The sequence below is a fragment of the Echinops telfairi genome, unplaced genomic scaffold, assembly GCF_000313985.2.
Source record: "Echinops telfairi isolate 266 unplaced genomic scaffold, ASM31398v2 ScPeMD7_18;HRSCAF=68, whole genome shotgun sequence".
Lineage (NCBI taxonomy): Eukaryota > Metazoa > Chordata > Mammalia > Afrosoricida > Tenrecidae > Echinops > Echinops telfairi.
This window is the reverse complement of record NW_022103915.1, coordinates 59,729,553-59,743,793: the sequence shown is the minus strand read 5'-3', so window position 1 is coordinate 59,743,793 and position 14,241 is coordinate 59,729,553. Positions and strand designations below refer to the sequence as shown.

The window sequence follows — 14,241 nt, the reverse complement described above, 5'->3', positions numbered from 1 at the left end:
TCCTACTTCTTTCCTCTATTTCTTTACGTTTTCCTCCTGTCCCATTACCATGTTCAGTTTTTAAATCATCAGGTTAACCAAGCCCATTGCCATCAAACCTATTCTGACTCATAGTGACCAGGGTTTCATTCCTTGTTGATTTTACCCGAAACATCTCTGAGTATTTCAGAAAAAGACTGTGATGTGTTGAATGTTGAATAATTATGCCATGCTCACCACTAACACAGGTATAGATTGTTATATATTGTTATATTCTTAAGAAATTATATCATTATATAGTAAGTATAAAATAACATGGCTGAAGAACTTTCCTCTCTGTGTTTGCTGGACAAAGAGAAAGAGAGAGAGAGAGAGAGAGAGAGAGAGAGAGAGAATGAGAGAGAAAGATTATAAAGGGGATGCAAAAGTTTGTGGAAATATTCCATATCTTTTCATTCTTATTTCCATTAAGTTTTGAAGACCCTGTATATAGCATGCATGCAGCACAGACATAAATTAATTTGAACATTATTCAATCATGATAAAACTTAGTCATGTGGTGTCAAATTTATTGAATTTAGATGCTATTAATAGCTCAGTAACTACAAGATAAAATAAATTTTAAAAGCTGATAAAAACTATGCTGTGAGGTATGTTATATAAAGATTAATATAGTTAAATAATGCATTTCTATAATTATTTTAAGTGGAGCATTCCTCTACCAATAAAACACAAAATCCTATTCATCAGTATCTATATAAATGTTCAGAAAGGTCTGAATAAAAAAAATGCATCTACCTACCTTAAAATAATAAAATCTTAACCATCTATAGATTTTCAATTATGTGTTAATAGGTAGTGTTGGCATCCTCGTATCTTCTCAAAAACAGCCTGATAATCTTAAAATATTATTTTATGTGAATTATTGTGATAACGTACTATTCATACTCATATCAGTGCTACCTGAAAATATTTTATATACCAATTTATTTTAAGATTCCATTTGGATCATAAGTGAATATCAGAGGCAAACCAAACAAGCCATCATTCTCTACAAATGTATAGTATCTTTCTAACACACAAAGTTACCTATGAATAAACTTTAAAACATCTAATACTTAGATACAATCCTAATCAAATATACATTTAGAACTGATCCGAATAAATTAAGAAAGCATAGTTCATAGCTAAGCTAATCATCTTATGTTACATATAAAATTATTAAGAAATAAAGGCACAAATTTGGTTAAATATCAGACCTGGGCTAATAAAATTATCAAGAAATATGGAAATACAGCAATTCTAACTCACAAGTAAACCAAAAAAGGTCAGTGACAAGGAAGAAGATATTAGTTCCAGATCTATTAATGTACTCTTTTAATAGGGTTGTGTTGAGAAGACAGATATTTTCGTATCCTGGAATTTCCTCATGAACAAAACTTTAAGGTAAGTGCTTACATGTAGACAGTTTATTTTTGGAATTAATCCCAGGGAACAAAGTAGGCTATGGGGAACAATAAAACATAAGGGAAGGAGGAAAAGTCAATATAGGAAAGTTTTATTGAGTTGATCATTGCTGAGAATGACTTGGGTTTGATCCTGCTGTGATTCTCTGAGGAGCCCTGTAGAATGTGCTGTAGAATTGCCAACCCAAGAGACCAAGTAGAGAGCATTTATCGACTAGATCTTATTCTCTATTGATCAAAGAGCTGCATTTCAAACAGCAATGAGTACTCTATTGCAGAGAATAGGCTTGCTACAGAGTCTAACATTCTGGGTAAAGGACTCCACAAAGAATCCAGATAGCCCCTTTATCCAAAATCAAATCTGTGAAAGCCATATGGCCTTAGCAACAGTCTAGTTTGCACTACAAGCTGAATGTGGGACAGAGCACTCTTCGGGCAGCCTTTCAAAGCTGCCTGATCAAATAACTGAGTAATATCTCCAAATACAGAGTAAGCAGTTTCATATTCCAGAGGCCTCCCAGGTGTGATGTTTAGTGGTATGGTGTGCTTAGTGGTATGGTGTGATGATTAGTGGTATGGTGTGATTAGTGGTATGGTGTGATATTTAGTGGTATGGTGTGATCAGTGGTATGGTGTGATGTTTAGTGGTATGGTGTGATTAGTGGTATGGTGTGATGTTTATTTAGTACTATGGTGTGATTAGTGGTATGGCTCATGAAGAACATTTTTTCGTCTTTAACTTTATACAAGACAAGTGAGCCACAGACCAATGGTCTCCTAAACACTTGACCAAATAGAAGACATTGTACGTCGTTTACTCCCACCATCTGGAGTGCACCTATCTTTCAAAGGCATCCAGAGTCCTTGCTAAACTGTTCACCAGGTCAAGGTAACATGGTTTCATCACTAAAGTAGATTAGCATGTTCTGAAGGTTACCAAGACAATCAAATTCCCTTTGCACTAGAATGTGACAGAGGAAGACAGTTGAAAAGGACCAGAGCCAAGCATTACATACGGATTGCTGTTCTCCCCACAAAACAGCAAACTTTCTGATTCCCTTTCTTGGTGAGAATAGGAACAAATATATTTTGCAGCTGAAGACCAAGTGCAAGAGGCATGTTGATTTTTCCCTATGAATATACCACCTATGGTCCCATAGCAAGAGGCCTGGTGGTGCAATGGTTAGGCACTGGGCTGATGACCAAAAGATCGGCAGTTCTAAACTACTAGCTTTGCCTCACAACAAACAAACAAAAATGGGGCTTTCTACTCCTGTAAATAGTTGCAGGCTCAGAAAATTACAGGGAGATTTCTACCCTGTCCTATAGGGTCACTAGGAGTTTGTAATTGTGTGTGTGTGTGTGTGTGTGTGTGTGTGTGTGTGTGTCATAGCTCAGCTGTTCAGATTTATTTTTGTTCCCCAAACTCAGAATTTTTAAGGAGCATTAATTGAGTCCCTCACAGACACTCAAAGTGCCATCTTAATGTGGAATAATTTGAAGAAAGTCTGATTTGGGGTGAAGGGTTAGAAGTAGAAGCACTGCGTCAGATTTGTATAGACCTAGATGGAAGGTATATTGAGAATAATAGCTTTACATATTTTTAAACAAAGATTTTTATTGTTATACAGCAATACTTTTTGACTCACATTTGTATGATTCTTAGAAAGTCATATGGACCATGGAAGATGATGGTATATCATCATAATCCAAATTTAGCTAGCCTTGAATGTAAGGAGCATTCCTGAAATCCGAGGTAGCCACTGGCTTGGTAGTACTTTTTTCTTTTTTGAAAGCATCCTAATAAGACTAAGACAGTGCATTACTTCTAAAAGAATTGGTCTGCACCCACCCACTCATCTGAGAGATGTGCATAAACATATTTTATTTGGAATAAATCCTGCATAATATCCTTAAGAGCAAAACCATATGTGTGTGTATGTATATAGAGATATAGACATGTTTCTATAGATATATTTTCAGATATTTCTATCACTATGCTTCTACAGATATGTTTCTATAGATCTATATAAATGTGTGTGAATATACTTTTTTATTTAAGAGAGAGAGAATGATTTTGAAGCAGGAGTTTCCAGTCTAGGTGTAGGCAGTTTTCAAGCCCATGGGTCAGATGTTAAAGTGGAGGCTCCTGCTGACTCAAGTAGCTTCCAGGGTGGGTGAACCCAAGGCCGAGAGGAAAACCACAGGCTTGCATTTGCAGATGTGGGTGAATCCAGAGTCAGAAGGTCAGGTGAGTGGAGAGGCTAATGCACCCAAGGTTAGCGAGTCAGACAGTGGGCTGCTGATGGCTTCAAGGATTGGCAGGCAATAAGTCAGGCCATAGACTGGGAGGGAGAGGAGCCAGATGCAGGATCCAACCCATCCAAAAGCACGTAAGCCACTCGAGTGCCCATTTCTGTCAGGAGTAGGTCACGTACTCAAGGGAAGTCCCCCTCGATTTCAGCAGGACTTTGATATTAAGCAAGGGGGTTGCATCATCCTAGACATCCTAGACATCTTTGCTGCTCACAAAAGATCTCACTGTGGTAGGTCATGGCCTGAGGGGTTACTAGGCCTCGACTGACAAACCACGGAGAACCTTGGTCCGGACGAGTTGATACAAAACTTACACATGTGTAAGCTTGAACCCTAGAAGCGATACTTTTTGACTTACATTAGGGCATGAGGAACAAATGTGAATTAACGTAGATCAGTACTTTTTCATTCTTAAGTCTTTGATGATAACAAATATTTTCTGAAATTAGGGTTGATATTACTTCTATTTTAATATATATTGATTTTATAGCCAACATTTCAAAGGTTCCATTAGATCCTTTCTAACATAATGATTCTTACTGACAGATAAGATAATCAGTGTGAAGATCTTAATAGAGGTTAAATATGTCCATCACAATTATGCACTGGAAAGATTGGCTATATTACCATAGACATACTTATGTGGGAAAGAACTCCGTCTTTCACTTAGCTTCCATAAGTTCCCAATTTGATAATGGTAACAGTACAGGTCCATTTATTTCAATGCAAGCTCAGATTCTGTACCTCAAGAGCTCTCAAAAGGCTATGATATTTATATTATTCTAAAATAAACTGCTATGGTGAATGGCTATGCATCTCTTTGGGAAAGGATACTGATTTTATTTCTTTTGTAAAACTGTCATAACATTGCAAAGTTCTTCCTCAAGGGAATCTGGCTTCCCCTTTAAGCCATGACCACTGGGTCTGTGAAATATCGTAGATCGGAAACTGAATGAGTGCATGTGATTTTCCACTATAGTGACTAATGTTAACATGCTTATAACAAGGTCTCATGTTTACCTGTTTTAACAAGTACATCAAGTGACACTCTAGACAGCTACCCCTATATTCAACCCCAGAAAGCACCATGATCTACTATAATCCATCATTAGAGAGTCTGGTGGATATAAACATCCCAGGAGTGACTCTGGCCTTTCTGCTCATTTATGCCTACATTTAATTTGTGGGTGAAGTGCTACTACCAAGTCACAGTCATTTCAGAATCCCCATTAACATTAAGGACCCTAGTTCTATAGCCTTTCTCCTGTAACTCCAATTGGTACAAGAAAGTCACACACGAGCTTCCCAGTGATTCCCGTATTCATCTAACTAATGTATTTCTTATAGTGAAAGGGATGTACTTTGGAAATTCTCTAAAAAACTGTCATATCTAATTAGTATAGGCTCAAGCATAATAATGATTGTGAGGATGGAAAAGGACCCAATAGTTTTTCATTCGCTGTCCATAGGATTGCTATAAATAGAAATTACCAAAAAGCAAGAGCTATAAATATATGTTAACATTTGCTGATCTCTCTGAGTCTTTCAATACTCTGCCAAAAACATTTCTTGTATCTTTACCTGATTTACTGTAGGTTATTATGGCCCAAATTTCTAAGAATTATCACAATAGCATATTAGGATTGTCACCAGGTATTCTAATAATTAAACCCACGTCACTGAAGAATATTTCGTTCTTAAATCCTCCCTAACTTAACATCATTCAAATTTACTTCCATATTACATCTGATGTCTTTGGGTTGTAAAGCTGTGATAGGGAGGTTTATTGTGCCAACCTGGCCAATGAACACATGTGGGATTAATTGATGGGCGGAGACATAAATGGCTCACCAAGCCTTGCCTTTCTTGTCTCTTACTCTTTGATGATCAGACCAGTGTGTGGCTGCCTTATCTGGTTCTCTGCCTTAACTTGCAAGATACACTACCTGTGGGACACCCAACACATGGACTATGCCAGTGTTCTTTCTCAAGACCTGCCTTATCACACTACTGGAGTATACATCACTTAAGCTTAGGACTGTTGGACCCTCTCAACTGGCTGACTATTGGTGACCTGCCTTGCTGTTTGCTGCCTGTGGCCAGAGTGCCTTAATTGCTCTACAGAGGACTCAGCTGTCTGCTTTCTTGACTTGCACCCAGAGGCCCTCAAGCCTTGAAGGATTGCCAGTGTATTAGCTGTCCAAAGGAAGTGCTTTGCACTGAGCCTGCTCTAAAGACTAATTAGCTGTTTATTTCTTCTGTTGTACATATCTATCTATATAAATATATATAAAACCTTAAGTTTCCTGATTTTGTTTCTCTGGAGAACTCTGTCTAACATAAAAGCCATTAACAAAAGCCAATCACTTCAATGGAACAATATTCAACCAAATTTATTAGGAGACTCTACAGAGTCAATAGGCAAAGATCTAGATATGTAATTCTAATATAGAAAAGAAAAAGATCGTGAAAACAAAAGTCCAAGCTGCCACAATACATGTCAAAGTGATTTTTAAATTGCTGACACTGTGGAAGGAGCCAGGGTGGCACTGAGGGTAACTCCACGGGAGCAGTGTGAGGCTGTCGGCTTTTGTGAAGGGTTGCAGAGCCTTGAGAACCCTGTCTGGGGTCTTCAAGAGTGGTAATTGGACTGGTGGGGTAATTTTTAGATTATTAGACACTAACAATTAGTTCAATGACCATCATAATAATATTCTTTGTAAATTTCTATTTGCATGTACAATTTATGAAAAATTTGCTATAGGTATATACATACTGTACAAAATACATGTAATATAGTATGTATTTATAGCACATATCTGCCATATATTTAATATTTATCATTTAATGATTATGTTTTCTCTTTGGATTTGGACTGGACTAGGGCATGTTGTTATCACTGCAAAGATGGTTCTATTGCTTAAAATTTAAAAATGTCGCTTCTTATAATTCAATGGCCAACACATTTCATATAACCAAGCAATATGTCTGTGGGGTAAGAAAGCATAATTTTCTCTCATGAGATGTGACAATAAATACAATCTTCTAAAAGCATTCATGTCTATTTTTTGAAACCGCTGAGTCCAATAAAAAGCTTACTAAAGATGAATAGTGATAATGGAAATAATTTTTAGAATTATTATGTCTATAGAAAAAATAGTATTTTATATTAGTACCTCAATCACAGATGCAATGATAATTTAAAGAACAACTACTTTGTGCTAGGCACTCTGCTATATGATCAAAATGTATTCTTTCATTAAATACAGTAGTCTTTTTTGAGAAGGTATCTGAAAACAAATATTTTCCTAAGCAGATGATTGCACGTGAAATTAAACCAAAGGTTAATTCTGAAAGATCTGTAAGTAAATTCTATTACATTGATGAGAATATGTGACTCTCTATATTTATGAAGATTTTAACTACAGTTTTTTTAAAACTGTGGTTATTTTGATGTGCAGGGAGTAAAATGTACCAACAGTTTTGGCATGTATTGAAGAGTTAGCTTTCTCAAGCCTCCCCATGCCAATACTTTTTTTTTATTCCACATAAAATCTATTAAAAACAATTAATCTGAAGACTATAAAGCACTTTCTTTTTTTTTTCTCTTTTTTTCTTATTTATTTATTTATTTATTTTGTTTGTTTGTTTTTTCTTTTTTAACATTAAAGCACTTTCTATAACAAAATATCTACTAAGCATATTAACCTATAGAACCATAGGCTAAATGGTGGTTTGTATCTCTAGGTATGGGGCTAGGAAGTGTGTGGGGTTTACGGCTTGTCAAAGTAACCACTGATACAGAATTTCTCATTGACAAGCCACTGCATGTTTCCATATATTTGTCCCACATTCTTTCCAAAATGAATTGAAAAAAGTATAGGCCAGTTTAGGTAGAAAGAGTTCTTCACATGACCTAGCAAAAGGGATCTAGTTGTGATACATTTATCTGTAAACCATGAGAATGAACAGAAGCAATAATTGATGACCTCTCACCAAACAGCAGAACCAAATTCTGCCCATAATAATTAGATATAAAATCCAAATATCTAATATGTGCATTTTTATGTGTATAAACTGATATTTTGTAAAGAATTTAATAAACTGAATTTGAAAAACAGGTATGTAAATATGAGCCAAATTACATAAAATGTTTGTAAAATACAAAACACCAGTATTACTAATGCTTACCAGTTGGACACTTGCTACCCAGCTCTACTGAGACTCCCCCCCCCCCGCGCTGAGACTACTGTTTGAGAATCCGAATAGAGCATTCGCGAAGATAAATTCATCAAGAGCTCTACCACAGCCTTCACAGGCAAGACAAAGTCCACAGCAATCATATGACTGAATGTGATTCATTATTTAATTGAAAAGTGGGTTTGTCTTATTTTTCACTCCAAAGGTAAACGCTATGGTTGAGTTGTAATAAACTAGTAGATATTTGTAATGCTTCTTAGAGTAAAGTTTTGGGCCTATGTAATTACTTTTTAAAGTATAGTTTTCAAAAATAATTTAAAGGTGAAAATATTGTTCAAATAACATCTCACCCAAAATAGCAATACATAAAACACATGAAAGTAGAGTTGCATTGATTCTTGCTCAGTCTTGTTATTTATTTATTTATTTATTTATTGAGAGGAGAAATTTAGTATATCTAATCTGTATGTACACATATATTTATTTCCATAATTCAAAAACACTCATATTATGAAAATTATACTAAAGCTATCTTGTCTGAAAAATCAGAAATATCCTAAGTATCCTTCTGAGTGTTGTTTATAAAGTTTTATATGCCTTCCAATGTATACATTTCAATCAAGACTTTAGCAGTTAAAACTCCTAACTTACTTAAAAATTAAAAAGTCATCATTTACATAATTCTTACTATGTACCAGAAATATATGGGTATACATGTGTCTATGTAATGGCATGTGCAATAAAATTACCTCTTATAAGTATATAAGTACAATGGTTACCATTACTCTACTTTATGCATTAAAAAAAAATCTGAGGTACAGAGAGCTTATGAAACACCCCCCGGTCACACTGACGGGTGTAGTAAACCAGAGATCTGCCCAGGCCGCTGTGGTTTTTCTAGCTTGCTCTGAAACACTGCACTGAATTGACCTCTTCCTGCATTATTTCATTTCCTTGGCTACACCAATACCCTCAGGACACTATCCATCACCACGCACTACATTGCAAAGGAAACAATGGAAAAGCCTGTCCATAAATGCTACTCGTGTTCGTTTCCTAAGGCTGCCTTAGCAGATTATCACAAACTCGGTGGCTTAGAACAATAGACATTTACTTTCTCGAAGTTCTGGAGGCCAGAGATCAGGTATCGGTATCGACGGATCCATGTCAAGATGTGGACAGGGGCGTGGTTCCCTCAGAGGCTCCACACACTATGATCCATTGCCCACTTCCTCCTCAGTTACTGGTAGCTGCCAATTTTTCTGCACTGAGACTGTACTAATCCAATCTTCCTGACCAAAATCTTCAAATTCCTCTCTGCTCTGGTTTAACAGTGCCTTTTCCTCTTTGTGTATAATTAGCTCCCTCAACTCTGCTCATCTAGATAGAAATTCATGTCACTACAGTAGAGCTGACCCAGAAAATCTAACATCGTCTTTCCTCCTCAGGAACCTTAACCAAGCCTATATTCCCTTTGTTTTCCTTAAAGGAGACACGCACAGGTTTCAAGAATGGCACAGGTGTTTGTTTGTTTGTCTGTTTGTTTTGCATGGAGGTGGGGGCAGTGGTGGTAATGGCAGATTACAGAATCTGCAGATTACTTCTTTCCTCAATTGCATTTCCAACTAGTATTATGTTCAGATTAGACAATGAACAAGAAAGCCAGCCCAGCTTCATGATGCCAGACAAGAAAAATCATTCTCAGGACCAGCTGCCAACAGCAGGCCCTTCAGTCTTTGGCCAGGATGCCAAGTCCCAGCTGTTCTGTCAGCCTTTGTTATACAGCTTGTTGACAGAGATGAGGCCCAGTTAATTTTTCACCTGCAAACACCTGCATTACTTCTGGGAAGAAAGATACCACAAAAATACCCGCCTCACCCCTCAGAGGATCCAAACACAAGGAGAGCTCCAGGATGGAAACTGAAAATCAATAAACAAAATTCACACAAACAAATAATACCTAAACAAATCAAAACTCTATAATTACTTTGGGACTAATTTTGAAAGGGTCAGCAGTCAAAGACTCCATTGCAGTTTGTGAATAATAAAAGAAAAGACATAGAAAGAGGCCTGATGGGTTAAACTTTTGGCTGAGATCCACAAGGACAGTAGTTCAAAGCCACCAGCCACTCCAAGGGAAGAAAGATGGGGCTTTCTACTCCTGTAAACAGCTACAATCTCGGAAACTTACAGGGGGCAGTCTACTCACTCCTACAGGGTCGCTATGAGTCTGCATCGCCTCCAGGGTAGCGAGGGGAGGAATATCAGACCAGGGGGAGCACGGGAACCGCTAGGACACCATGAAAGTAAGGAAAGAAGCTGCAGTTCAAAGCATGTAGAATTGGTGGCATGCAGTGTAAGGATAACGGGAGCGCCGCTTACTTTTCTTTTTGCCTGGTCCTGCCTCTCATAAAGTTCCTCTTCGCTCTTTTGAGTTTGTTTGAGCCCTTTCATTGTGATCTCAACGTTCATGACTCTGGTGCTTTTACTCTCTGCTCCTTGTCGGTCAGTTCGTCAAACAAGAACGGCTTACATGTTGATATGAAGGTGAATGCGATACCACCAGTCTCCTAAACACTGTGTGGTCACCAGGAGGGACAGATTTCAGACTGATAGAAACTAGGAAGAATGACTTGAAAACCTACCTCTGAAACCTGCCCAGGGTGAGTTTATGACTACTAGCAGAGCATTTGGTTGGATAGTGTCCCAAAAGATAAGCCCCTTACATTGCACGGCACTCAAGACTACTGGACACAGGCTGCCTCCTCCCGACAGAGACTACCTGCGTAAAGCCTTTGGGACCTTAATGTTCTGATTAGGATATGCCTCAAAATGAGAAAAAAAGAGTTGCAAATATCCATTAATAATTGGAATATACAAAATATCAACCTAAGAACATTTAAGTCATAGACAATGAAATTAAGTGTGCACTGCTGGCAGTGATAGAATAATAGCCATAAGAATGACCAGTTAACACAACTATTATTCAAATCTACACTATAAACAGTAATGCCAAATACGAAGAAATCAAAGATTTTTGCTAACTTCTGCAGCCTGAAACCTTTAACTTATACAATCAAAGTGATAGTAACTAGATTTTAGCATGGGAAAATTGGAAACAAAGAAGGATCAGTAGATGGAAAGTAAAATTTCTATCTTTTGAGAGTAAGAGACAGCATGATAGAATTCTACAATATAAATGACCAATTCAATATAAATACCTTTTACCAACAACATAAACAGCAACTGTGCACGTGAACCTCACTGGATGGATTACAAAGGGTCAAATCGATGACATTTTGGAGCGAGACAATGGAGAAAATCAATATTATCAATAAGAACAAGGCTAGGGGCCAGCTGTGGAAGAGATCAATGGAAGTTGATGTAAGTTCAACTTGAAACTGAAAACAAAGTAATAAAAGTGCAACCATAAGCAGGTATCATCTGAATTTAGAGTCCAGCTCAAGATTTGAAGCATTCAATAATAATGACCAAAGACCACAAGCACATCCATTAAGAAAGCAAAAGGACATTTAAAAGACAAGGACGAAAGACAAGACCAAAGTACATATCAGGAGAGATGTGATCCAACGCCCAACAGAACAAAGCTGTCACAGGTCCTGCAACATCCTCACAATGACTGCTACTGTGTGAGCTGATCGCTGCAGTCGCAGGGTCAGTCCTTCTGGTTGAGAATCTTCAACTTTCTGCTAACCATCTACTATCTCAAGCACACTATCCTTGCACAGGGACTCGTTCTTCCTGATGACATGTCCAAAGCATTTGAGACAAAGTGGACCTCTTCTTGGGAGTACACTGGCTTGACTTCTCCCAAGACAGACACGTTTGTTTTCTGACAGTCTATGAAACACTTAATATTCCTCACCAATGCCATCATTCAGTACTTCTGCAGACTTCGTTCTTCATTGCCACTTTGGACAACACTATGTCTGGAGTCAGTAGAACACTCTAGAGAGACTGCAAAAGCAGAATCTTTCACTTTATCCTTGATTATGGGCTGCTGTCGCACCAAAGTTTTTAATCAGCAGGAAAACTGATCCCCCGACCAGCCCAGAAAGGAGCAGTAGGGCAAATGATTTTGGGAACCCATGGCCCAGATATTGCATGTACTGGAGGAGAATGAATCTCACATGGGTTGTGTCAGGCTCAACTTTAGCAGAAGATTAGTCCAATTCATTATTTTTGCATTGCTATTTCTTTATTTCCACCGGCACTGATGGTGAAGCCAAGGAACATGAAATTATTGAAAACTTCAAACAGTTTTCCTGTTTATCGTGATGCTCTTCAAAGTATGAGGATTTTCTTTTTTTTAAATATTTTATTAGGGGCTCACACAACTCTTATCACAATCCATACATACATCAATTGTGTAAAGCACATTTGTACATTCATTGACCTCATCATTCTCAAAACATTTGCTCTCCACCTAAGCCCCTGGCATCAGCTCCTCATTTTCCCCCTTCCCTCCCCGCTCCACCCTCCCTCATGAACCCTTGAAAATTTATAAATTATTATTTTGTCAAATCCTGCCCTGTCCGACGTCTCCCTTCACCCCCTTTTCTGTTGTCCGTTCCCCAGGTAGGAGGTCACATATGGATCCTTGTAATTGGTTTTTCTTTTGTTCTCTTTCTCTCTCTCTCAGTGTATCTATATTAAAAGCTTAGTTTTGGATCTTGATCCATCAGTATTTCGAGTTCTGTTTGCTTTCAGTACGCAAAGTCGTAGCATCTGAATCTTGTGAGTTATTAATGAGTCTTACTCCAAACCTGAGTGCCATATTCTTTATATAGCCCAGCTTCCAGGACTTTTGTTCCACACAGATGGTAGAATTATTGTGAGAGAATAGACTCCTACTGCACACCTTTCTTAATCTTAAGCCATGAGGCATCTCCCCCTGTTATGATAAAATGACCGTCTCTTTGTCGATGGACAGGCTCCACAGGAGCGTAGTTAAGTGCTGTTTGGAATGGTGGCTTCCTTACATCCTCACATTGTTCTTCATGCTCCCTCTGTAGTTGTAGTAGCTGGATTTCTTTTTATTGCAACACAATGCTTGAAATATGTAACTGTCTAAAAATATAGCAAGATTTCCCTGCCATAGTGTTTGTACTGATCGTCCTGTACAGTGTGTATTTTGAACAATTCAAATTAAATATATGATCAAAAATTGGCAAATGAATAAAGCATACTTAATGTTCTTTATCCATATTGAAATCTTAATTTTATTATACAGAAAATGAAAACCCCAAACCTACATCTGTCAAGTAGATTCTGACTCACAGAGACTATCAAACACAGGATAAGTGTTACAAATGGTTTTGAAGGGTGTAAATATGGAAACAGACTCTGGAGAGGCTGGTGGACAGCAACCCCAGACCTTCTGGTTAAGAGCCAAATGTTTTAATCACCGTGCTACCACCAAACAAACAAACAAAAGCCCTCACTGCCATGGAGTGGATTGTCAATTCACAGCAACCCTATAGCACAGGGTAGAACTGCCCCGATGGGTTTCAGAGACTAACTCTTTAGTCTTGATCTCGCAGTTTCCTTCTATATGTAGCCTAAAAATATTGCCATATATCTAACGCTTTCCTTCACTCCTACAAGCTTTTACTTTGCATGTGGGTTGAATTTCTTTGCCCTTTGACAGACTCAAATTTTGTTCCTGCTATGAAATTAGCTTAAGAAAGCTGTAATGGATAATTCTGAAAGCCTGAATGCCTATAGCACCTGCAAACATTTGTTTCCCCGAGTATTCTATGAATCTAATGACTAGGAATGAGGGAAGCGCATGTGACCTACTGCATCCGATTGAAGGAGAGCCTCCTCAACTGTAATTATGTCACCATGAAACCATGCTCACCATCCTAAAATAAACTCATTGCCATATGAATTGTTATCTCACAGAGATATTTTGGTAGTTGTCTTTTTTAACAGCTTCCTTAGAAGTGTCTTCTACATTTCTCAAAAAACCAAAACAAAACTTTCTCTTTTTCTTCTTAGCTTTTTGAATACTTCAAGCTCCAATGGTCAGCAATTACCACCCAGCCAAACCAGACTGACGGCCAACGAGTTGATGCCACTCAGAGTAACCCTACAGGGCTGGGTCCAAGTGCCCCTTAGAATGTCTGAGCAGTACTATGAGCGTTCACAAGAGTAGAAAGCCATTTCTTTCTTCCACGGGGCAGCAGCTGGTTTCAAACGGTGGACCCTCCAGTTAGCAAGCCAACATGAAACCACTACACCACCAAAGCTCCCT

At 37.9% G+C, this 14,241-nt stretch overlaps 1 protein-coding gene across 1 annotated transcript in view; it reads right to left on the bottom strand.

Moving 5' to 3' along the window:
* Positions 1-14,241, bottom strand: part of MDGA2 (MAM domain containing glycosylphosphatidylinositol anchor 2) — a 1,014,104-nt gene that overhangs the window by 568,309 nt on the left and 431,554 nt on the right. The gene's annotated exons all lie outside the window — the stretch shown is intronic.